This window comes from Protopterus annectens, chromosome 2.part1 (assembly GCF_019279795.1).
Source record: "Protopterus annectens isolate FY-2018-M chromosome 2.part1, PAN1.0, whole genome shotgun sequence".
Lineage (NCBI taxonomy): Eukaryota > Metazoa > Chordata > Ceratodontiformes > Protopteridae > Protopterus > Protopterus annectens.
In genome coordinates, this window is record NC_056729.1 from 1,699,322,457 (window position 1) to 1,699,345,994 (window position 23,538).

The following is a 23,538-nucleotide window of genomic DNA, read 5'->3' on the forward strand; positions in this document are numbered from 1 at the left end:
TTCATTCCTGGAGGATGTTGTTTCTTTTTGTAACCTCAATGGCTAGAAGAATATCAGAGCTGCAAGCATTGTCTTTTAGACCACATTACTCTGTTTTGTTTTTTTATCTTCTAAGTTTTCTCCTGCTCTGCCTGCCAGCCATCAGGTCTTCCCTCTCAGATTGGGGTGAGCTTGTTACCTAGGGGGTGGGAAGTCTCCAAATCCATTAGTGTGGGAGAAATCTGTAGAGGTCATCATTCAGGCAAACATTGGGAATTTGTGGTCTCACCAGCATCAATCAATCATCAGTCATCATCATCATCATCAATGAGAACATTTGAGGAAGTTTCTAATATTTCACCTGGGGAGCTACACCCACATCACCATGGAGATTCAATGTGCCCTCAGCTTGAGTGGTTATGAAGATTGCAACCTGATAATAGCTGTATGAGACAAAACCCCACCCTTAAGATGTTCATTGCAATGCTGCCCCTACTCTAAGGGATCATGGATGTGTGCATCCTGCTGTGCCCGACAATTCCCCTACAATGGGCACTCCCATCTTTCCTTGCTTTCACCATCAAGCGCCTAAGCCATTAATCAGCGATGTATTCCTGCAGGTCATGAGCACAGATTACCTTACTTTTGTTTTCCAAAAGTATAGAGTTCATACCTTTTCCTCCTCCATGCCTAAGGCAGCTAAAGAAGCCAACCTGAATCACTGGATTCATCTTTCAGTGTTTCCTCCAAATTATGAAAACACTGCATGGATGACCCAGGATTTTGAGATTTTATTTTATCAGAACCAAAAAATTTAGAAAGTATGACTGATTTTTTTAGGTCACGTAGAAAAGGCATGCAGGTATCCAAAATCACCCTTTCTAGATAGCAACCTGTATCCAGTTTTGCCACATGTCAATGAGATGGGCACTCTTAACTTTCTTAAAGGATCCCTGTCTAAGGTATATGCAGCAAAACTGACACTTGGGTCATTTTGAACACCTTTGTCAAACAGACAAGCTAAATGTTATCTTCATGGCACATTCATTGTCATTAAAAACATGGTTGTCTGATGGGGCCACCCCTGAAGAGAGCTTGGGGAAAGAATAGCCCACTTAGCAGAAGATATGTTTCACTGTAACTCTAGATCTGCAAGAAGTGGAGCATCCCTAGTAACATATATTTCCCTTCCATCCCCCTACACAAGGCCTGAGGGACAAGTCTTCAAGATCCACATTTCACTTTTCCTGCCGAGGATATGAAGCTGCACTTTTGTAGAGATCATACCTCCTGCCTTCTCTATATGTTACCTGTCTCTCTTGTCCATAAAGGTACTTAGCAATAAACTGGAGATGGGGAAGCAGAGCAGCTTCATGAAAGAATCAAGACGAAAGTCCTTTGAGGAGTTTCCAAGCACCATGGCAGTATAGTACATGTGGCAAATAGTCCTGAAAGTTATTGGGGATGTCCCATTTCTTATAGATCTACCATTATGGTAAGGAATGACTTTTGTATTCCTTGTCTAAAGTTTCACAGAGAAAATGGTTGTCAACAGTAGTTAATGTATTAGACGGTAAAAATTCCAACTGTTTGTTAAGAACTTGTGTTTTCAAATAGATTAAGATAATGAAAAATTGAATGTTATGGAAAAGCACAAAGCTGTGTGTGATGTGGAAATTACTGACTCCATGTCCACAGTCTTTAGATATCCTTCCTTGGATCACTATTGCAGTATTCCAATGCTGATGGATTAGCCTGCCCATGGTAACCTAATGTCAGGCCAGTGTACCAGAGCCAAAACCATCCTGATACACCGTACGTCCAGCATATGACCTCATCCCGCAGGAGTAGGGGTACGTAACTGGACAGGGCATAAGATCCCCAGACTATCTTGCTTCCAGTCTGAATGTAGGATCTTTGCTGTCATTGGAATAAACATGTCGTAATTGTTGCTTCGGCTGTTTAGACTTGTTCAGATAAGTACCCAACAGGAGAGCCTTCTTTTTCTTGCAGTTTTACTTACGATTTGTTTATGTCAGCTAAGAGGGAGTAGTGCAACTGTGGTAGGCATATCCCTTGTAAAGATCTCTACTCCCAGTGACTGTTGTGTATAGGGGCAGAGCATGATTACAGAAACTGTAATGTATGCCAGTCGTTCATCCCAAAAACTCTTTGAACTAGACTTTCCTCCCTAAATAATTACTTAGAGACCCAACATCTGAAGCACCTCTCACAAAGCATGATGGAGGGAACCCTCTGCCTCTGATGTCCTTCTTACACCCTAAAAGACGATCAATAAACCAAAGAATGTTCTACTCCCCAGTCTAATTCTGGCATTCCTACTGAGATGCATCAGGAATACAAGATACATCTGACTCCTTCTCAGAAGCTCACTATGGCAACCAAGCCAGAGGCATATATAGTATCTGCTTTCATCATGTCTTACAAGCCTGAGCCTACTGCAGTGGTAGAGAAAAGGGAATCTAGATTGATCACTTCAGAGAGAACAGAGGGCATATCTCAAATTTTTGTAGGGAAGAGGTGCAAGGCACGTTAATAGAGGTCCATCAGGGTTATCGTGCTTTGTTAGGGCAGACATCTGAAAAAGAAACAAAAAAGCTGTGCTTCTCCACTCTGATGTCTCAGGAAGAATTTTTACAGTGCCTATACATGGCCAGTTTGTCTTTGAAGCCTCCTCCTATTTTCATTGTTCCTTCACTAGTCCCCCCCCCAAGAGACAGCATGAATCTTCATCCGTAGAGGAGGAAGAATCTGATTCAGATGAGAATTCATTAACATACTTGTCTCATATTCATTCCTCTGAGCAACTTACTTCAGATGATGAAGACATCTTGTCCCCCGACTTTGCAATGGAAGAAATTTCCTTTGGGCAAACTATCACCAGCATAATGCAACATTTTGAGTGGGAATCCAGGCAAATCACTGATGTGCAGAAAAGATACAGTGATTTACTTTTGAGGTAGGAGCTCCAAAACCCACAACTGTTACCCTAGTCTTGGAAACTTTCTTGGATGCTTCTGCTTCCCCAGATTCTTATCTTCCAGCTCCCAAAAAGCCTGACAGTATTTTAAAGTCTGTGAGGATATGACAGTGCTCTACAAAAAAACACAAGCAGATCCTTCATCTTCTGCATCTGTATTGATAAGCTGACTAAGCTTTTACCAGCAGCTAATGTGTTGCCATCAAACACCAACAGTAGGACCATGGGCAGATATATTAAAAAAATTAAAACAAAAGTCTAAACCTTTGTCTTCCCTGGCCTTTGGAACCCTAAATTATCAAACACAGATAGTAACATACCTTTTATCCATTCTTGGAGGTTTAATTAGAGGATTCCATGTATAAGGCACAGGCTGTAGCCATACTCATTCAGGCTACCCACATAGCCAGCGTTCAATTAATTGCAGCTGTAGTGCTGCACAGGCTTCCTGCAGGGCTGCATCCACTAGTTCTGTTATCGGTGGTTTTGCCTGGCTTCGCCTTCAGTCAGACTTTTTCTGTCAGGAGAATATAAAACCAGTGCCACCTCCAGTCATAGGATAAGGGTTTTATTCATTACTCTTCCTAGTTCCCAAGAAGGAGGGGACTTGCTTTACTGTTTTGGATATAGACAAAACAGTAAAGCAGAGAACTGAAACTGTGATGGAAAAACAGAAAATCTCTGTTCATACCACCTGCAGGAGATGTTTCAGATTTTCTGTTTTTCCATTGTAGTTTTAGTTCTCGGCTCTACTGTTTTGTCTGTCTACTGCTCTTAGGGTTTTCACAAAGTGCCTTACGCGAGCAATTGCCTTTTGCAGAACCCAGTGAATACAAATATTTCTCTACCTGTATTACCATCTTATTCATGCCTCCTTCCAGGACAGTCTTCGGCTGCACCACAGCTTCATTGTCTATTCTGGAAACTGTAGGTTTCAATCTCAACATCAGGAAGTCTTCTGCGACTCCATCCCAGGATCTAGTCATCTTTGTTTGCAGACTGAATACCCTTTCAGTGATGGGCTTCCTCCACCAGGAGAAAGTCCTTTCCCTGTTCAACTATTTCCACTCCTTACTTCCCCTGGATTCGACTTCAGCAAGAAAAATCCAAGCCAAGAGCTCTGGGCTACATGACAACCACAATACCCATGATGCCATTCACCACATATGAGAAAGATCCAGAGGTACTTGGACGTCCCTTTGGTCTCAGCACTGTCACCCACTGAATTTCCAAATCCTCCTCTTGCCATTTCTAAAGAATGAGTTGCAGTGATGGGTATCGCAAAGTCAACTCAGTCCAGGAGTCCACATTTGCCCACTCACATCCACCCAGGATTTTCATACTGAGACAGTGTCAGTGATGCACCATGTGGCACACTTTTTCATGGTGCAGAAGGCTGTTGGTTCTGTTCCCACACCAGGTAGATCAATTGCTAACAATGCAGTGCAGCATAAGGGGGTGCTGCACTCCCAAGTGTGTCATCCTTTGGAAGAGACATTAAACCAAGGCCCTATTTGCTTGAGTTAGTGGAAGGTCAGGTGGATGTAAGATCTCACGCATCTATCAAAAAGAGCAGGGGAAGTTCCCCTATACCCTGGGCAAGTTCCCATAGTAGTGTCAGTGCCACCTCAGGTCTCCCCTGAAAAGAGGCTACTAGCATAATGGGACTAACCTGGTCAACAAAGGAGCAATAAATAAAATAAGGATGCATCAGATCTGGCTTGAGGTGCTTGGATGGGTGCGATAACAGTTGAAGGCTAGTGGTCCCCCAAAGAGGTGAGGGAGCAAATAGTTGTGAAAAAATTGAAGGACCTTATTCAAGCCCTTCAGGTGTACTCCTACCTCTGGAACCCAGGCTGTCTGAGGATTTTTACATACAACACCTCGGTTATGTGGTACATCAGCAAATAGTGAGGGGGGGACAAGTCCAAACAGTTGTGCAAAGTAGTGCTGCTGGCATGAAACTTCACAGTAAAAGTGAAACTGTCCCTGCAGGCAGTTTATATTCCTTCAGTAGACCATGTTCTCACATACTCACTAAACAGTTCCATGGAAAACCCTCACAAAAGGATGTATAATGGAGTAGTCTTCCTGGACATAGTCCACAGACATGGTACTCCTCTAATAGGTCTTTTTACCTCCTACCAGAACAGACAGCTCAGACTGTTCTTATCTAGGGTTCCGTGTCCCTAGGCCTGCTGAGCAGATGCCATTTCCTCCAGCTTGGGTGTGGGAGTATAAAATAATCTAAGGGCTGTTCTGAAGATCCAGAGAGACAAACCAAAAATCTTGCTAGTGACTCCTTTCTGGCCTAGGTAGCATTGGTTCCCCATTCTTATCCACCTACTCAGGAACCATCACTGCAAGGTACCCCACAGACTGGATTTGCACGGACAAAGGACTCTTTAATCCACCCCATATTGGTAGACTCTCAACTTGACTATTTGGGTAAAAGATTGTGGAAAAGATTATCAATCTGATGTCTCAAAAAAGAATGAGGACTTGCTTCAGGTGGACATTCCTGTTATTCTGTGTGAGTTAATCAAACGTGGTTTTGCCTTTTCCTCTGTCAAGCCCCACTTGTCTGCTGTTTCTGCCTATGCATCTGTAAACTCTCTCTTGCTTACCAAAGTTGAGGTCCAACAGTTTTTAAAAGGAGTTATTCACTTGAACCTACCTAAGAAGGCTATTCACATATGTGGGACCTGATCTTTGCTCAGGAAAAAAATTTACCTTACCACCTTTTGAGTCAGCAACCTCTGCCTCATTTAAAATTCTGTACCTGGAAATGGGTTCTGCTGATTGCTGTTACCTGTGTCAGCACAATTTCCGAGCAGCAAACTCTAATATCCATTCCTCCCTTCCTTATCTTTCATAAGGATAGGGTCTTTTTAAGGGCTAACCCTTGTTTTATGCCGAAAGTAGTAAATGAACAGTCACTCAACCAGGCTATACATTTGCCTATCTTCTTTCCTAAGCCACAGCATAGGGATAAAAGACTTCTGCATTCCTAGGATGTGAAAAGACAAAAGCTTTTAGGAAAACTGACAAGCTCTGTCTCCGTCTGGGGGGTGGGGGTGTGTAAGTTGGCTAACACTGTCTCCAAATAGATTTCCAACTGGATCTCTAAATCCATTTCCTTCTGTCACACTGTCTGTGACAAGTCCCTATCTTCACCTGTGAAGGCTCATTTCACCAGAGCAGTCTTTTTCAAAGGCATTAACTCTGGATCGGTCCTGGAGGTGGCCCGCCTGGCTGTCAGTTCACACCCTTGCTAGACACAATAGAGTGGAGTCATTCTCCAACTCTCGAACCTCTGTTGCTAGATGCTTCTGCTAAGAATGGTAGGCAGCTGTTCTGTCCCCGACCCATCCAAACGTAACAACCTCTTGCTTTGGGAATCAACCATCAGTCTTGGAGTACTGCAGCAGTGATCCAAGGAAGGGCATAATATATTTGTGTAAGAACTTATCATAACAGTAGATGTCCTATCAATCACTGTTACAGTATTACATCCCTTCCTCCCCCCCCCTTTTTTTTTTGTGGCCTCTCTATACCTTGTGGATTGAGGGTGGAGCAATTCCCTTCCCCTCTGCTTACCTGGACTTTTTTTTAATTGCTCATTGTACTCAGGCTTCTCCAGGGTCTTCTGGCCGTAGATAGACTTGAGGATCTTATGCCCGTATATTGCTTATGTACCTTTACACCTAACAGCTGATGCCATATGCCAGATGTACGGTGTGTCAGGAAGGTTATGGCTTTGTTACGCCAGTTGGATGTTAGGTTACCTTTGGCAGGATAACCCATCAATACTGGAGTTCTGCAACAGTGATCAGTAGGGCATCTGTTGTTACTGTAAGTTCTTACACAACTGTATTTCCCTCACTGTTTATGCTTGTTAAGACATCTAATTGGATTGGTGGTGTTGAAGCATACTTTTCTTGTTTTAGTACACTTGCCAACCTCTTAGTATTTTGGTACTAGTTCTACTGTCTCGTAAAAGGATTTCCTGTTGATAGATTGTGCTCTATATATAAGATCTGTGGTTAGATGAAGGCAGGTCTATTGGAGGATCTGTCTGCTTTGGCTATGAGACATGAGAAACATCTCTGAGGGCATTGCTGTAAAAAATGAGTAATTCTGATTGGCTGAATTCTTAGTGGTTTCTCTAGTACTAATTCAGGATTCACAATTTGTTCTGAGACAGGTAATTGTTATAATCTTTGAGGTATTGGATAAATGTCTGTTTTCTTTAGCACATTTTCTAGTATTTAGGAGTTACTTCCTCAAGTCACCTGACCACTAGTTATTTTTCCCGCAGGACCAAGGCCTTTCCTTCTCAGTTTTAGCTAAGTAAATAATCAGGCCACTGGGTCATCCTGCACCAGGATGGACATCAGAAAGTGTAGACATTGAGCAGATGGTTAATGTTTGGTGATGTTGGGCCACACTTTCTGGGGAAGAAGGCCTGGTGCAGGCCTCTATGCATCATATGCACCCCATAGTTGGTTTGTACCCCCTACCTAATATGCATCTGTTGCACGCTTGTTCATATGCAAGACTGTGCATGAGTTCACACATGGAGCTAAAGTAAGATATAAGACTCCTTCCTTCTCAGACCTTGTGAGGAGTCTGAAGACCCGAAGGCTGTTGTCTCTAAGGCAGAGAGTCACTTCTTGTCCATCTCTTCTCTGGATGATGCTTTGGTGAGACTGTGAGAATTGTGCCCATAATGGACTAGTCCCAGATTCTCTCCCTCTTCCCCAGGAGATGGCTAATTGAGCATTTGAAGAAAAGGGCAGAAGACCCCCCCCCCCCGAGTCATTCTTTTTTTTTGACCCAGTTATCAAGAATGCTGTTCTAGCAGCCTGGAAATATTTTGACTGTGCTGCCATAGCCCCTAAGAAAGCAGGCACTCTTTACAAGGCTTCAGCTGAATAGGTGGTATTATCATCATCACCATCAGCCCCCTTTTTCCCATTTTTCTACATGGGGTCAGGGTATCGTGTTAACTGTCGCCAACTCTCTTGATTCAGTGCCACACTCCTGCCTTCTTCAACACTCATGCCTGACTGTCGCAGATCTTTTTTCGCACAATCCATCCACCTCTTTACTGGACGTCCTCGCTTCCTCTTACCTTCTTCCTGTCTGTCTCAAATCTTCCTCACCAGATTGTCTTCTGCTTTTCTACACGTGCCCAAACCAACATAATCTGTTCTCTTTGATCTTTTCTGCAATTGGAGCTACTTTGGTTTCTGCTGTTATCTCCTTATTTCTTTGTCTGTCCCACAATGTGCATCCTATCACCTTTCTCAGGCACTTCATTTCCATCACCTCTAGCTTCTTCAGCTGTTCTGCCTTTACTGCCCAGGTTTCTGTACCATACAGTAGCACTGGTCGCACCACTGTCTTGTACACCTTACTTTACAGCTTCTTTGGCATTTTTCTGTCATAGACTACACCTGATACTCTATGCCAGTTGGCTGCAGTCCCTCTGATTCTAGCTTTGACCTCTTCATTCAGACTACCCTTCTCCTCAATTACCTGAAGCTGTTTACCTGTTCCACTATCTTTCCTTCTATGTCTGTTCTCAGCTTCTTCTGATTTCCCCCAATTTGCTGCCATTACCACCGTCTTATCTGTGCTTAGTTTCATTCCATGTGCCTTCAGATTTGCATTCCATTCTCCTATCCTTTGCTGAAGTTCTAGCTCAGAATCTGCCTGTACTGCCACATTGTCTGCATACAACAGCTTTGTTGATCTGTCCCCTCCAACCTGTTTGCTAATGTAGTCCATCACCAGTATGAACACAGTGGGCTCAGAGCTGAATCCTGATGTACACCCACACCCACTGGGAACCCCTCTGTGAGGCCGAACAATGTCCGTGCTTGAGTCATTGGGTCCTTGTACATAGCCTGCACTAATTCTGCCAATGTTTCTGGGACTTCAAACCACAGTACTGCCCAGATCATCTTTCTTGGGACCTTGTCATATGCTTTCTCCAAGTCTAAGAATGCCCAGTTGGACTCTCTCCTCATCTCTAGCTTCTTCTCAAGTATCTGTCTCATTGCGAACAACGGGTCAGTTGTGCTGCATCCTGATCTGAATCCAAACTGCTTATCTCCTATCGTATTTTCTACTACTCTGCGTATTCGTTTATCAATCACCCTCTCCAGAACTTTCATGCATTGTGATAGGAGTTTGATGCCTCTGTACTGACTACAGTTGTGGATGTCCTCTTTGATGTTCTTCATGTTTCACTGTTGCAGTCATCACCGGTGAGTTATCCCTGCTGTGGTAGCCCTCGGCCGGCCCAAATTCCAGAGTCATTGTTTTTCTGCATCAGCTGCTGTCACCTGTAGACTGACGTCAGGTCATCGGTGCTATAAAGCAAGGCAGTAGATGCCATTACATCAGCCTTTCTTGCCGTGAAGCCCGTAGCAGAAGCAGTTCACAAGTGTGCCGGTCAGTCGCTACCAGAGTTCGGATCACAGCTGAAAACGTCTAAAGCTAAGTACCCCGTTGGGGATTTCTTTTTCTTGCACTAAACGATGTCCGAAAAAGTTAACTATAGTCATGCCTGTGGAAAGCAGATCCCACACCGAGACTTCCATTCATACTGCGTCACTTGTTTAGGCCCAGATCATGACGTCGCCTGGTGTTCTTCGTGTTTCACTGTTGCAGTCATCACACTTGGGTTATCCTGCCAGGGTTAGCCCTCTGTCAACCCTAATACCAGAGGTTTAGTACTTCTGCGTTGGTTGCTGTCGCTCCAGGACTGACATCAGATGTTCTTCGTGTTTCACTGTTGCAGTCATTACATTTGGGTAATCTTGCTGGCAGGTTGCCCTCAGTCGGCCTGAATTCCAAAGTCTTGGGTCCTGCGTCGGCTGTCGTCGCCCCTTCCCTGACGTCAGGTCGTCAGGTGTATAAAAGAAGCAGCCGACGACATTTTCTTTAGTCTTTCTTGCCGGGCTGTGCCCAAAGCAGAAGCAGTTCGCAAGTGCCGGTCGGCCGACTCCTGAGATTTTCGAGTTCGAATTTCAGATCCAAAGTCTTCTATAAAGCTAAGTACCCCGTTGGGGAAACTTTTTTTTGCTCCAGAACCGATATCAGAAAAAGTTAATAATTGTATTTCTTGTGGAAAGCAAATACCTCATAAGGACTTTCATTCTTACTGTATTCCTTGCCTAGGCCCTGATCATAATTTTCTGGGTTGTCGGTTTTGTGCTAGATTTAACCAACGCACTATTAAGCTTAAGTATGATTATGCTTTAAATGACTTTGGACGCAGATTTAATTATCCAGAAATGTCGTCGGAAAGCCATCCGACTACTGGAGTTCACAAAAAACGCAAAGAAAAAGAAAGACAGCCGAGACCCAAAACCGACGATGAAGTTTCTCCTAAGCCAGTCGCCGGCTCACTGGTTCTCAGTGAGGCGCTTTCGCAGCCGCTACCGACTCCCACGTGGAGTCAGCCATGCCACTGGAAACTCATGGTATTGGAGCCTCAGACGCTAATCCTTCAGATGGGTCCAGACCCGCTGAGCAGACACCGGCTTCTGAGGGTGTATTCAGACCCAAACACCTATACATTAAACCAACTTCAAAGGCAAAGAAGCAACTTCAAGAGCCACGCGGACAGGCCTCCATGCCCAAAAAACAGATGCTCAAAATGGCCGAAGACTTGATTACCTTGATCAGGGGTTCCCATCCCCCTCCTGATAAGAGGCCTAGGCAAGAGACTGACTATGAATCTTCAGATCAGGTTTCCATTTCTTCTGATTCCTCTTCTGATCAGGAATATTCTTTTCCCCCCTATGAGGATTCTGATGCTGAAGAATCCATACCTTCAGCTTCTCCTCCTGAGGATTATTCTTTTGGGGAAACCTTACATACCATGAGGGAGCATTTCCACTGGGAGAGCCAAGATTTTTCAGAGTCTAAAAAGAGGCTTAGGGATTTCCTGTTATTACCTCAGCACAAGCCACTAGCCATCCCTTCTGTGTTAGACATTGTAGATGATGTGTTTTCGGAGTCAAGCCTTACCCCTGACTCCTTACTTCCAGCTCCTGTTAAGCCTGACAGATATTACAGGGTTCGTGACTCACATAAATTCCTTTTTAAAACCCCTGTTGCAGACCCAGAAACTATTTCTCGGGGTCCCAAGGGTGTTAAGGCTTCCGCTGCAAAAAACCCTACCCCTTCTGATAGGGATTCTAAGGCACTGGATAGATGGGGAAAAAGGTTTACACATCTGCTACCTTGGCTATAAGGGCCTTAAACTGTCAGTTTCATATGCTCAAATATCAGCAACATGTCATGGCATTGCTTAAACAGAAAATGTTGTTAAATTCTGAATGTGCAGAAAACAAGGAAATGCAGGCTATATTGCATGCAGCTGAACAAGTTGGAAAGCATACTTTGCAATGTGGTTTTGATTCTTTAGAGGCCCCCTGCAGGGCCGCAGTTACTGTTTCTGTAATTAGAAGGCATGCTTGGTTAAAGGAACAAAATCTGCCTGATCATGTTAAAGTTAAATTATTAGATGCACCTTTAAAGCATGATTCTTTGTTTGGTGTTAAGGCAGAAGAGGTGTTAAAGAAAATGGAGGACAAGGCTAAATCTATGCAAACGGTCAAAGACTTCTTACAAGTACAGCCACCTAGGTTTAGTAGACACTGGCCAACAAAGAATTGGTCCTTTCCAGTGTCAGACAGACCTCAAAGGGGTAGATCCCAGGCTCAAGGTTCATACATGTCAAAGCAGTGGGGTGCTTCTACCTCCAAAAGTGGAGAAGACAAATCACAACCTTACAGGAAACAGTCCCAATGACTTCCCCCTGCCTGCATCAAGCACTTATTTCCTGGCAGCACCCTTAGGGGGAAAATTAGCACTTTTTTCTCAAAATTGGCACATTATAACCCAGTACAAGTGGGTTCTAAATATCGTGTCACAAGGCTACAAGTTCCATTTCCATACCCTGCCAAAGACAAACGGCTGGCCAGATCTGCCAAAAAATCAATGGGCAGAGGCACAAAAACAAGTCTCATCCCTCATGGATATGAAGGCCATTCAACAAGTGCCAGAGCAAGAGCGGGGACAAGGATTTTACTCAAGACTGTTCTTGGTACCCAGAAAGGACAAGGCCTGGAGGCCAATACTGGACCTATCGATTTTGAATACATTCCTGGATATACCAAAATTCAAAATGTTGACTTTGCAGCAGCTACTGCCATGCTGGGTAAGAATGCTTGGCTTGTAACTTTAGACCTAAAAGAGCATGTCCCAATCAAACAAATATGCAGAAGATACCTCAGATTCAAGGCTGGCTCAATGCATTACCAATTCTCTGCACTACCCTTTGGCTTATCTACTGCGCCTAGGGTCTTTACAAAGTGCCTGACACCAGTAATTGAATTCTGCAGACAAAGAGGAATACAAATATATCCTTACTTGGACGACTGTCTAATTCAAGCAGAGAACAAGAACATTCTTCTACAGCATCTGGCGTTTGTGAAAAAACTTCTAACATGCCTAGGGTACACAGTCAACGAAAAGAAATCAAAACTAGTACCTTCTCAAGAGATAATATTCCTGGGTGCAAGCTTAAATACAACTGCCCAGATGGCTTATCTCACGCCAGACAAACAAAGACAACTGACTACCTACTTCAAACTGTTAGCAACCAAGGCCCAGTTATCTGCAAGAAAAATTCTGCAGGCTTTGGGTTTCATGGCATCCTGCATCCTACTAATGCCATATGCAAGACTGCATATGAGGAAACTTCAATGGTACCTAAAAAGTGTTTGGACTCAACATTGCCACAGCCTGGAAACTACAATTAATCTCATTCCCTGCCTGCAACAGGGGTTTCGATGGTGGGCAAAGACTTGTCACCAAAACAAGAGACAGCCGTTCACATTACCCCTAGCCAGGCAGACACTAACAACGGATGCGTCAGATTATGCCTGGGGGGCCCACATGGCAGGAAGATACATTCAGGAAAGATGGAGCTCAAACCAAATGCATCTACATATTAATCGAAAAGAGATGCTAGCTGTTCAAAATGCCCTGACAGCCTTCAAGGACCTACTTCAACCAGGACAACTACTGATAAAGACAGACAACACCATGGTCATGTGGTATATAAACAAGCAGGGGGGCACATATTCTTACCCCCTTTGCAGACTAGCCATGACTTTGTGGGACACAGCAATGACTTACCAAGTACATCTGCAGGCACAATTCTTGCCAGGAAGGAAAAATACTCTGGCAGACGAACTAAGCAGAAACCTCATGGATCCCCACGAGTGGCAGCTGGATCCACAAGTCTTCAGCATGATAACAAGGAAATGGGGATGCCCGGACATAGATCTATTTGCCTCCCCTCACAACTACCAACTACAAAGATTCTGCACAAGCATTTATCACAGACAAGCATGGAAAGTGGACGCTCTATCCTTCAGCTGGAAAAACCTATCAGTGTATGCCTTTCCCCCTTTGCCTCTCCTCCCCAAGGTACTCCTAAAGGTCAGACAGGATAAGCCAAAGATGATACTGATTGCACCAGACTGGCCCCGCCAGCATTGGTAACCAATATTAAGGAGTTTGTCTCAATGCCCAGCTCGGACCCTACCTCAAGTACCGCATCTACTGTCCCAGCAAAACAATCGGATCCTGCACAGCCAGCTCAGGACTTTAAACCTGGCAGCATGGCAGATAATGTAGTCATACAAAACACACCTCTCAGCAAAACTGTGATGGATATCATTTTGGAAGCCAGAAGGCCTAGTACTAGAAAATCTTATGCTGGAAAATGGAAGAGATTCTGTGCTTGGAACCAGGCACAAGGAACAGATACAGCTGTGCCAAATATTCCACAGATTTTACAATACTTAACTGAGATGCTGGACAAAGGCCTATCTTTCTCATTTATTAAAATTCATGCCTCTGCCATTTTGGCTCATTACAATGCAGAGCCACCAATCTTTTCTCATCCTTTATTAAAACAGTACCTCAGAGGAGCCAGAAATTTAAGGCCTCCAAGAAGATCACCAATGCCTGCATGGGACCTCAACTATGTCTTGGAAAAACTCACCCTGCCTCCTTTTGAGCCAGCTGCTACTGCTGATTTAAAGTTTTTATCTTGGAAAACAGCTGTGCTCCTAGCAATAACAACTGCAAGATGAGTTTCAGAGCTACAGGCACTCATGGCTGTGGAAACTTTTATAATTTTTTTATCCGGACAGAGTCTCCCTGAGGACAAACCCAACATTTATGCCTAAAGTGGTGTCCAGTGTGGCTCTTAACCAAACCATTCATCTGCCAACTTTTTATCCAAATCCACAGAACAAGGGGGAAAGAATTCTGCATTCTTTAGACATACACAGACAGCTTAGATTCTACTTGGACAGAACCAAAGTTTTCAGAAAGACAGAGCAATTATTAGTGACATATGCTGCAGGATCACAAGGAAAGGCTATCTCAACACAGACTATTTCAAAATGGATAGGCCACTGCATTCGTTTCTGCTACTTATACCATGGAAAGCCAGTGCCTAAGGGCATTAGGCCACATTCCACCAGAGCTGCAGCCACTTCAGCAGCCTTTGTCAGAGGAGTACCAACCAAGGACATTTTAGAGGCAGCTACTTGGAGTTCAGTGCACACCTTTACAAAGCACTATCATCTGCCACTCTACTCTAAATCCAAGGCAGGCTTTGCCACTGCAGTTCTGCAGGGTCTCATTGCCGCTCCTAATGCTGTTTAGCTCGAGCCTCCCAACCATAGCTTTGGGAATCTACCCAAATGTAATGACTGCAACAGTGAAACATGAAAAACATAGTACAGTTGTGTACACTTATCATAAATGTAGATGTTCAAGTGTATTCACTGTTGCAGTCCAGGTTACCCAACCACCATCCCCCCTTTTTCTTCTTATGGAACCTATCTTTCCTTCTCTGATTTATACAACCTATGTGGTGTATTTGCTAGTGGATGAAGGTAAAGTTTATATTGCTGCATATTATTTTATTTATAGCTATAAATTTTGACTACCCTTTTTTGGGGGGAACCTGACATCTGGGGCAAGAAAAACTAAAGAAAATGGCTTCGGCTGCTTCTTTTATACCCCTGACGACCTGACGTCAGGGAAGGGGCGACGACAGCCGACGCAGGACCCAAGACTTTGGAATTCAGGCTGACTGAGGGCAACCTGCCAGCAGGATTACCCAAATGTAATGACTGCAAAAGTGAAAACACTCGAACATCTACATTTGTGGTAAGTGTACACAACTGTACTGTCGTCAGTGGTATAAAATCAGGCAGCCGACGCCATTACATCAGTCTTTCTTGCCGAGGAGCCCGAAGCAGAAGAAATTCGCATGAGTGCCAGTCGGCTGCTACCTGAGTTTTCATTTCCGAATTGAAGTTGATGTTTGCTAAAGCTAAGTACCCCATTGGGGATCCTTTTTTCATTCTCTAACTGATGTCAGAAAAAGTTAACAATTGTCTCACCTGTGGAAAGCAAACACCACACCGAGATTTCCATTCTTACTGCGTCACCTGTTTAGGCCCAGATCACGATGTCTCTCGCTGTTGCTTTTGTGCTTTGTTCAACGTTAGAGGGCTACCCCTGGTAGGATACCCAAGTGTGATGACTACAACAGTGAATACACTCGAACATCTACATTTATGGTAAGTGTACACAACTGTACTTTGCCGGTTCTGTAACCTCTTTAACGCAAGAACCATTCATCGGAGAACTCTCTTTGTAGACAGCTATTTTTGTCCTCCGTCTTCTTATATGGCGTCAGTCAGCCAACAATCCTTAGAGCCTCCTAAAAAAATGTAAGGATAAAGCTAGAGACAGACTTCACAAGGCTAAGCCTTCTGACGACTTTTCCGCTAAGCAGTTCGCCAGTACTCTGGAATTCAGTGAGGTGCTTTTGCAGCCCCTGCTGCCCGATGCGATTGCTATGCAGGCCTCTACCGAGACCCTTTCGGAGTCCGGTATGCCGCAGAAATCTTCTTCGTCTTCAGAGACTTTGGCTGTCTCTGCCTCGGTTGAGTCTGGAGCTGCTAAGCAGGCACTGGCTTCCAAGGAGGTCTTTCGCACTACCGATTCCAGTCAGAAACTAACGTCTTCTCTCCCGACTACCGCTCCTCTCAGACTGATGATTTCTCTTAGGCCTAGAAGCCAGGCCACCCCTAGAAAATGTACCTCTAGCCACCATCATGCTTCTGCCGCCCCCCCCCCCCCAGGCCCAGATGCTTAAGATGGCGGAGGATCTTATTTCCCTTATCAGGGGCAGTCAAGCCACTACTTCTAAAAGGAAAAGACACCCTTTTCCTGAACTTTTGACAGAGCAAGATTCTGAGGAATAGGATTATTCAGATTTTGAAGAGGATCAACAACCTTTTACTGCTTATGAGGATTCAGATGCAGAGGAATCCATCCCTTCTGCCTCCCCACCATAAGACTTCTCCTTTGGGGAAACCCTCCACACCCTCAGGGGAACATTTCCAATGTGAATCTCAGGATTTCCCTCAATCTGAGTAAAGGCTAAGAGAATTCCTAGACCTTCCCCAGCACAGGCCCCTTTCCATCCCCCCTGTTTTAGAAGTGGTGGATAATGTTTTCCAGGAATCCAGTTTAACCCCAGATGCCCTTCCTCCTGCTCCCAGTAAGCCAGACAGGTATTACAGAGTACTAGACACTCACAAATACCTGTACAGAAATCCTGCTGCAGACCCGGATGTCATAACACAGGGCCCCAAGGGAGCCAGGGCTAGTTATGCAAAGAACCCTACTCCTTCTGAGAAGGATGCCAGAACTCTGGACAGATGGGGTAAAAATGTTTACACCTCTGCAACCTTAGCCATCTGAGCTCTCAACTGTCAGTTCCATATGTTAAAATATCAACAGTACACTTTGGAACTATTAAAGCAAAGGAATTCTACTTTTCCTGACTGTGCCAATTCTAAGGAGTTAGCAGATTTACTGCACTCTACTTGTCAAGTGGCTAGGCACTCTTTACACTGTAGATATGATGCACTAGAAGCCTCTAGAAGAGCAGCAGTGTCTGACTCTGTCGTTTGGAGACATGCATGGTTGAAGGAGTAACCTCTACCTGATCATGTCAAGTCTAAATCAATTGATGATCCTTTGGACAAAGACCGCTTGTTTGGATAAAAAGCAGAAGAGATGCTTAAAAAATGGAAGATAAAGCAAAATCTATGCAAACAGTAAAAGATTTCTTTCAGGTTCAATCTCCTAGATTCAGCAGGAACTTTCCCTCTAAGCACTGATCCTTTCCTGCTCCCAGCAGACAGAGGCAAGCTAAGCCCCACAGGGACAGGCCATCTAGGTCCATACACCAGAGACAACAGAGAACCAAACAGTGGACCACATCTGCCCCTAGGGCAGAGAGTTCTAAGCCATCTCTCTATGGCAAAAACTCCCAATGACTCCATACCCCCCCCCCCCCGCCCTCCTTTCTCCCAAAAGCTCGGAGGAAGGCTGTCCCTGTACAAAGAAAATTTGCTGTCTGTAACCAAGGACCAATGGTCTTAAAGATCATTTTCCAGGGATACAAATTCACTTCAACAAACTCACAATTCCCAGAGGATACCCAGACTTACCTTCCAGTCATTGGGCAGAGGCGTTAAAGCAAGTCCAAATTTTCATAGCCCAGGGAGCAGTGGAACCTGTCCCTGCAGATCAAGCAGGCAAAGGCTTTTATTCCAGGCTATTCCTTGTTCCCAGAAAGGAGAGCAATTGGCACCCCATCCTGGATCTGTCCATGCTGAAGGCGTCCCTGGTTGTCCCCAAATTCAAAGTGCTATCTCTGCAGCAGCTGCTGCCTATGCTGACAAAAAAATGCCTGGTTAGTGACCCTGGAACTAAAAGATGCATACCTCCATATCCCCATAAGGGAGTCCTGCAGGAAATTCCTGTGTTTCAGAGCAGGCTCACAGCACTTTCAGTTCTCTGCTCTTCCGTTTGGCGTATGTACTGCTCCCAGGGTTTTCACCAGATGTTTGGCTCCCGGCCATAGCATTTTGCAAACAGAAAAATATACAGATTTATCCTTATCTGGATGACTGCCTCATCCAGGCAGAGAGCAAAGAAAAGCTGCTCCAGGACCTACACTTCGTCAAAACCCTCCTAACTTCCTTGGGGTTCACCATCAATGAGAAGAAATTAAAGCAGACTCTCCCTCCAGGAGGATCATTTTCCTGGGAGCTCTTCTGGACACAGCATCCCAAATGGCCTTCCTTCACCCAGAAAAGCAGAACTCCCTGGCTCTCTACTTTACCCAGCTGGCATCCAAAAAATCTCCTCACAGCAAGGAAGTTCCAGCAAGCCTTGGGATACATGACTTCTTGCATCCTTCTGATTCCTGTGGCCAGGCTACACATCAGGAAACTTCAGTGATATCTAAGGAACCTTTGGTGCCAACACTCACAGCCTCTAGAGACCTCTCTCCCTCTGATCCCCTGTATAAGGGCCGAGTTGTTCTGGTGGGCAGGGGCCTGTGCTAGGAACTAGGGTCCCCCCTTCATCCACCGCCCCACCAGCCAGACCATCACCACCAACGCCTCAGACATCGCTTGGGATGCCCACCTAGCAGGCAGGTGCACCCAAGGTCTTTGGGATGCCCAACTTCTTCCCTTGCATATCAACCAGAAGGAAATGATTGCAGTGCAAAAGGCTCTGCCATCCTTCCAGCCCCATCTCAGGCCAGGAGTTCTCCTTATCAAAACAGACAACAGTCAACAAACAGGGAGAGACACAATCTTACCCTCTGTGCAGGTTAGCCATGAACCTCTGGCTGACTGCCTCCTCCATGGGATTACACCTAATAGCCCAGTACCTACCAGGAATAAACAACACCCTGGCAGACCACTTAAGCAGACACTTAGTGGACCCCCACAAATGGCAGCTTCACAAAAAGATCTTTGTGCAAGTCACTCAAGTATGGGGAAATCTGGAGGTGGATCGCATTGCTTCATACCTCAACCATCAGCTAAAGAAATTTTGCACCAGGGAATATCACCACCTGGCATGGAAGGTGGTGGATGCCTTGACCTTCCCTTGGAACTCCCTCTTTGTGTACACTTTCCCCCCCTCTGCCTTTTATTCCCAAGGTACTCATCAAGATAAAGGCCATCCTCATTGCTCCAGATTGGCCCAGACAACATTGGTACCCCTTGCTGTGCAGCCTGACATCACATCCTCCCAGGCAGCTTCCACAGATCCCAAACCTCTTGACTCAAGCAAGGGGGGAAATGCTGCACCCAGATTTGCAGTCTCTCAAGCTGTCAGCATGGATGATATTCCCAAGGTAAGGGAAGGGAAGTGCTCCTTCTAAGCAAGCAGGTCCTAGACATCACAGGAGGCCCAGCACCAGAAGATCTTATGCAGGGAAATGGAAAAGATTCTGCTCCTGGTGCCAGTCCAGAGGGGCCAGTTCCTCACAACCTTCTGTCCCTCTCATCCTGGACTATCTAGCAGAATTACTTAATAGTGGCCTCTCCTTCTCTTCTGTTAAAATCCACGCCTCAGCCATTTCTGCTCAGTTTAATACAGACCAGCCCCTGTTCTCTCACCCTTTGATTAAGCAATTCTTCAGAGGGGCTTCTAATATCAGACCTCCCAGAAGGCCTCCCACGCCAGCCTGGGATCTTAATTATGTTCTGGAAAAACTAACCTTACCACCATTCGAACCTGCTGCTTCAGCAGAACTAAAATTCTGATCCTGGAAGACTGCTTTTTTGCTAGCTATCACCTAATCCAGAAGGGTTTCTGAACTTCAGGCACTGATGGTCATTGAGCACTTCATCATTTTCTATGCAGACAGGGTTTCCCTTAGGACTAACCCTTCCTTTATGCCCAAGCTGATATCTATAGTGACTCGCAGCCAGGTCATTCATCTGCCTACCTTCTTCCCTAACCCTCAAAACAGAGGGGGGGGGGATTCTGTACTCACTGGATGTGCACAGGCAGCTCAGATACTACATGGACCGTACTAAAACCTTCAGGAAAAATGGACCAACTTCTTGTCAGTTTTGCCCTAAGGGCAGAGGGGAAGCCCATTTCCAAGCAGACTGTCTCTAAATGGATATCACATTGCATCCATTTCTGCTATAGATTTCGTGGGAACCTCCCCCTAAGTCTGCTCATACCCATTCCACTAGGGAAGCCTCCACTTCCACACCATTGCTCAGATGGGTTCCCACCAGGGACATCTTGGAAGCTTCCACCTGGACCTCGGTGCATAGCTTTACAAAGCATTACCACCTTCCTCTCCTCTCTAAGGCTAGGGCAGGGTTTGCCTCTGCAGTTCTGCAGGGCCTCGTTATCCATGCCTAGATCTCTAACTAATCCTGCCACACCTCTCTTCAGCTTTGGGAATCTTCCCACAGGTGATGGACTGCAACAGTGAAACACAAAGAGCATAGTACAGTTGTGTACACTTACCATAAATGTAGATGTTCGAGTGTATTCACTGTTGCAGTCCTGGTTTCCTTCCCTCCTTCCCCCTTATATCCTCTTTCATTAGGGAGACATAAGCTTCTTGGGGTGGTTGTTAACCACCAGGACCAGTTTGCCATATTTCCTGGGGCTTCTGAATGGTTAGGGCAAGAAAAACTGATGTGATGGTGTCAGATGCTATGCTTTATAGCACTGACGACCTGACGTCAGTCTACAGGTGATAGCAGCTGATGCAGAAAAACATTGACTCTGGTATTCGGGCCAGCCAAGGGCTACCACAGCAGGGATAACCCACAGGTGATGACTACAGCAGTGAATACACTCGAACATCTACATTTAATATAAGTGTACACAACTGTTCTTTCTTGTACACACTGGCATGAGTATGCTTATTCTCCAGTCATTTGGGATACGCCTTTGACTCCACACTGCTATTAGTACCCTCCGGAGCCATTTCTCCCCTATCTCACCCAGCATCTTTATCATAACTAATGTGACCTCATCTGAGCCTGCTGCTTTCCCTGACTTCATCTTCCTTAGTGCTGCTGTTACTTCTAGGGTGGGCTCCTCTACTTCTCTGATCGTAGGCTGTTTCTGGGGCAGTACACTTTCTGTGGGGTTTTCTTCATTCAGAAGCTGCTGGAAAAAGAAGAAGAGGAGCCCACCCTAGAAGAAGAAGAAGTAAGAACAGCACTAAGGAAGATGAAGTCAGGGAAAGCAGCAGGCTCAGATGAGGTGACAGCAGATATAATAAAGATGCAGGGTGAGATAGGGGAGAAATGGCTCCCGAGGGTACTAATAGCAGTGTGGAGAGAAAGGCTGAATGGGTGGCTTCACTCACTAGGTATTGTAAAGTTGAACACTTTATTATCATCTCTTCTGTTTAGCACAGATCCCACCAGAGACTACAATATTTTTCTGCCCTGCTGTCAGACAAAGTTAAGGTCATTGAGCAGGTGCGCTAAGAGTGTGCTACTCTGTTGTATTAGGACTCGGGACATTAACTGTTCAAAATTCAGTACTGATTAGTAATCAGTCCTGGAAAAGGTTGTAGTATGTCTTGCATATGGACTTAAGGAAGCTTTAAGACTTTATGTGAAGCTTCCAAGGTGGACTTTTATATTGCTACTGTAATTTTGATAGCACTGATGCTGTGCTTTGTCTCTCCATTACTGGCTACCTCTGTCCAAAGGGATACTGCAGCTCCTTCATAGTAGCCTTTTCTGTACTGTAAGGCTTTCAGTGCAAGGGTGTTCTTCAGGTTGTCCCTAGCTTTGGAGAGTTATCACAAGAGATCGGTTAGTTCTAGATGTGATCACCTTGGGCCACATCTTGGCCAACAGGCCCTTCCCAGAAATAAGGTCCCATGAAAGATGGTCATTGGAGGTCTTATGAAAAGTTCAGACTCTATCATTATTATGGGATTTAGAGACACTTGCTGTTTCATGGCATTCTGTGGTGGTGGTGGGGGTACTCTCACCTTTTTCTGTTTTTAAGAGACGTGCAGTTTCCATCCCATTCTGGTCTTCAGCATCTTCAGTCATCATTTTTGATGTATTTGTTTTGAGATGTTGTCCCTTTAAGGTCTTATGGCCCTACTTTTACATGGAGTTTGGATGGTGTCAGTGGGCATAATGGTATGGCTTTTGACACACAACTTTGGGCTGCACAGTGAAGATTCTTCCCTTTAAATTTGGGTGGGCTTGACTTTCAGGACAAATTGTTCCCATGTGGACGTTCTTTAGCATTTCAGTATTTACTGAGTTGTTGACAGTGGTTGCAGATGTCTAACATTAGAAGGCTCTCCATGTAGTTCCCTACATGATTGCCTGGCTGCTGCTAGCCCCATCGAGGGACTTTCCTGGAAGTGCCCCTTACTCATTGGGCTGTTTGCGATTGTAGTCTTGAGAATTGCCTCTGTAGGCTTGGAGCTGGGCAGTTTCCCATGCTAGTCATTCCTGCACTTTGAGAGAGCCTGAGAGGTAAATTTCAATCCAGTCCATTTCAGTCCAGTGACTGTAAACAGTGAACGAACAAGTCAAGGCCTTGGTGTTATAACTGAGGAATACAGTGTAGAATCCAGGTTGAAACATTGCTGCATCTCCCTGCTCTAGTAGCATAGAGGGGTAAAGCCTGGATTACAGCTCAAGTGACCCAAGTTAGACTAAATGCTCAGGAGCTTGATGGCGCATACTAGGAGGATGGGTGTGCTGGTCCTTGGGAGGGTGAGGGGGATGGAAGTTCTCACCCAGCTTACACTGCTGCTGCAGTGATGGGGCATAGCTGGAAAGCAGAAGCTTATCATGTAGTTGGAGGAACCAGACTGAGAGGATGTGTGAATGGCTTTCCAAGCTGTGATGGAAGCCCCTGTTGGCACATGGTGGGGAATACTCATGTGAATTGAGAGGGGTGTAGAGTGTGCTCATAAAGCCACCAGGGGGCAGGGTTAGGTTTATAAACTACAAGTGCTGCTGATGCCGATGAGAGCCCAAAGATCCCTTTAACCTGTCTGGATGACAACCCCTTACAGGTGTGATGGCCAGTTGGCACAGAGGCAGAAATTGTTGCAACTTCTGGACTTGGATGGCAGCCAAGACTTTATAAAGACATTTGCATGCCTGACTATGAAGGTGCACTCTGTGCTGTTAGTAGTTGCAGAGTCATCATGTAATCGCACTCCTGGTTTAAGAGCCCTGTCACCAGACTTTGGAGTGGTGAACAGTTTCCGTCCACCTTTTGATAGTATCACATTCCTACAGATGAACCCATGGGTCCTAACGATAAATGTTCCTCTGGTAGGTGAGGAGCTTACCTCAGCTCCTGGAGGATTCAGGGACTGTAGTCTCCTTTAGTGCCAGGTGCTTTAGTTTCCCCCCACATCCTATTAGACGTGGCATTAAATAAATTAGTAGTGCTGTAAAGGGCTCATTGATAAACTTACAGTATATGAGTGAGAGACCAGAACCTAAGTCTTCATCACCATACAAGTAAAACACTGTGGAGGGACGGGTTTATAATCCAACCTCTTCCAGACCTCTGGAATAAACTTCCCCAGT

The 23,538-nt window shown here is 45.1% G+C and overlaps 1 protein-coding gene across 2 annotated transcripts in view; it reads left to right on the top strand.

Moving 5' to 3' along the window:
- The window catches only part of UBE4B (ubiquitination factor E4B), a 2,592,778-nt gene that overhangs the window by 2,413,488 nt on the left and 155,752 nt on the right, over window positions 1-23,538 (top strand). The gene's annotated exons all lie outside the window — the stretch shown is intronic.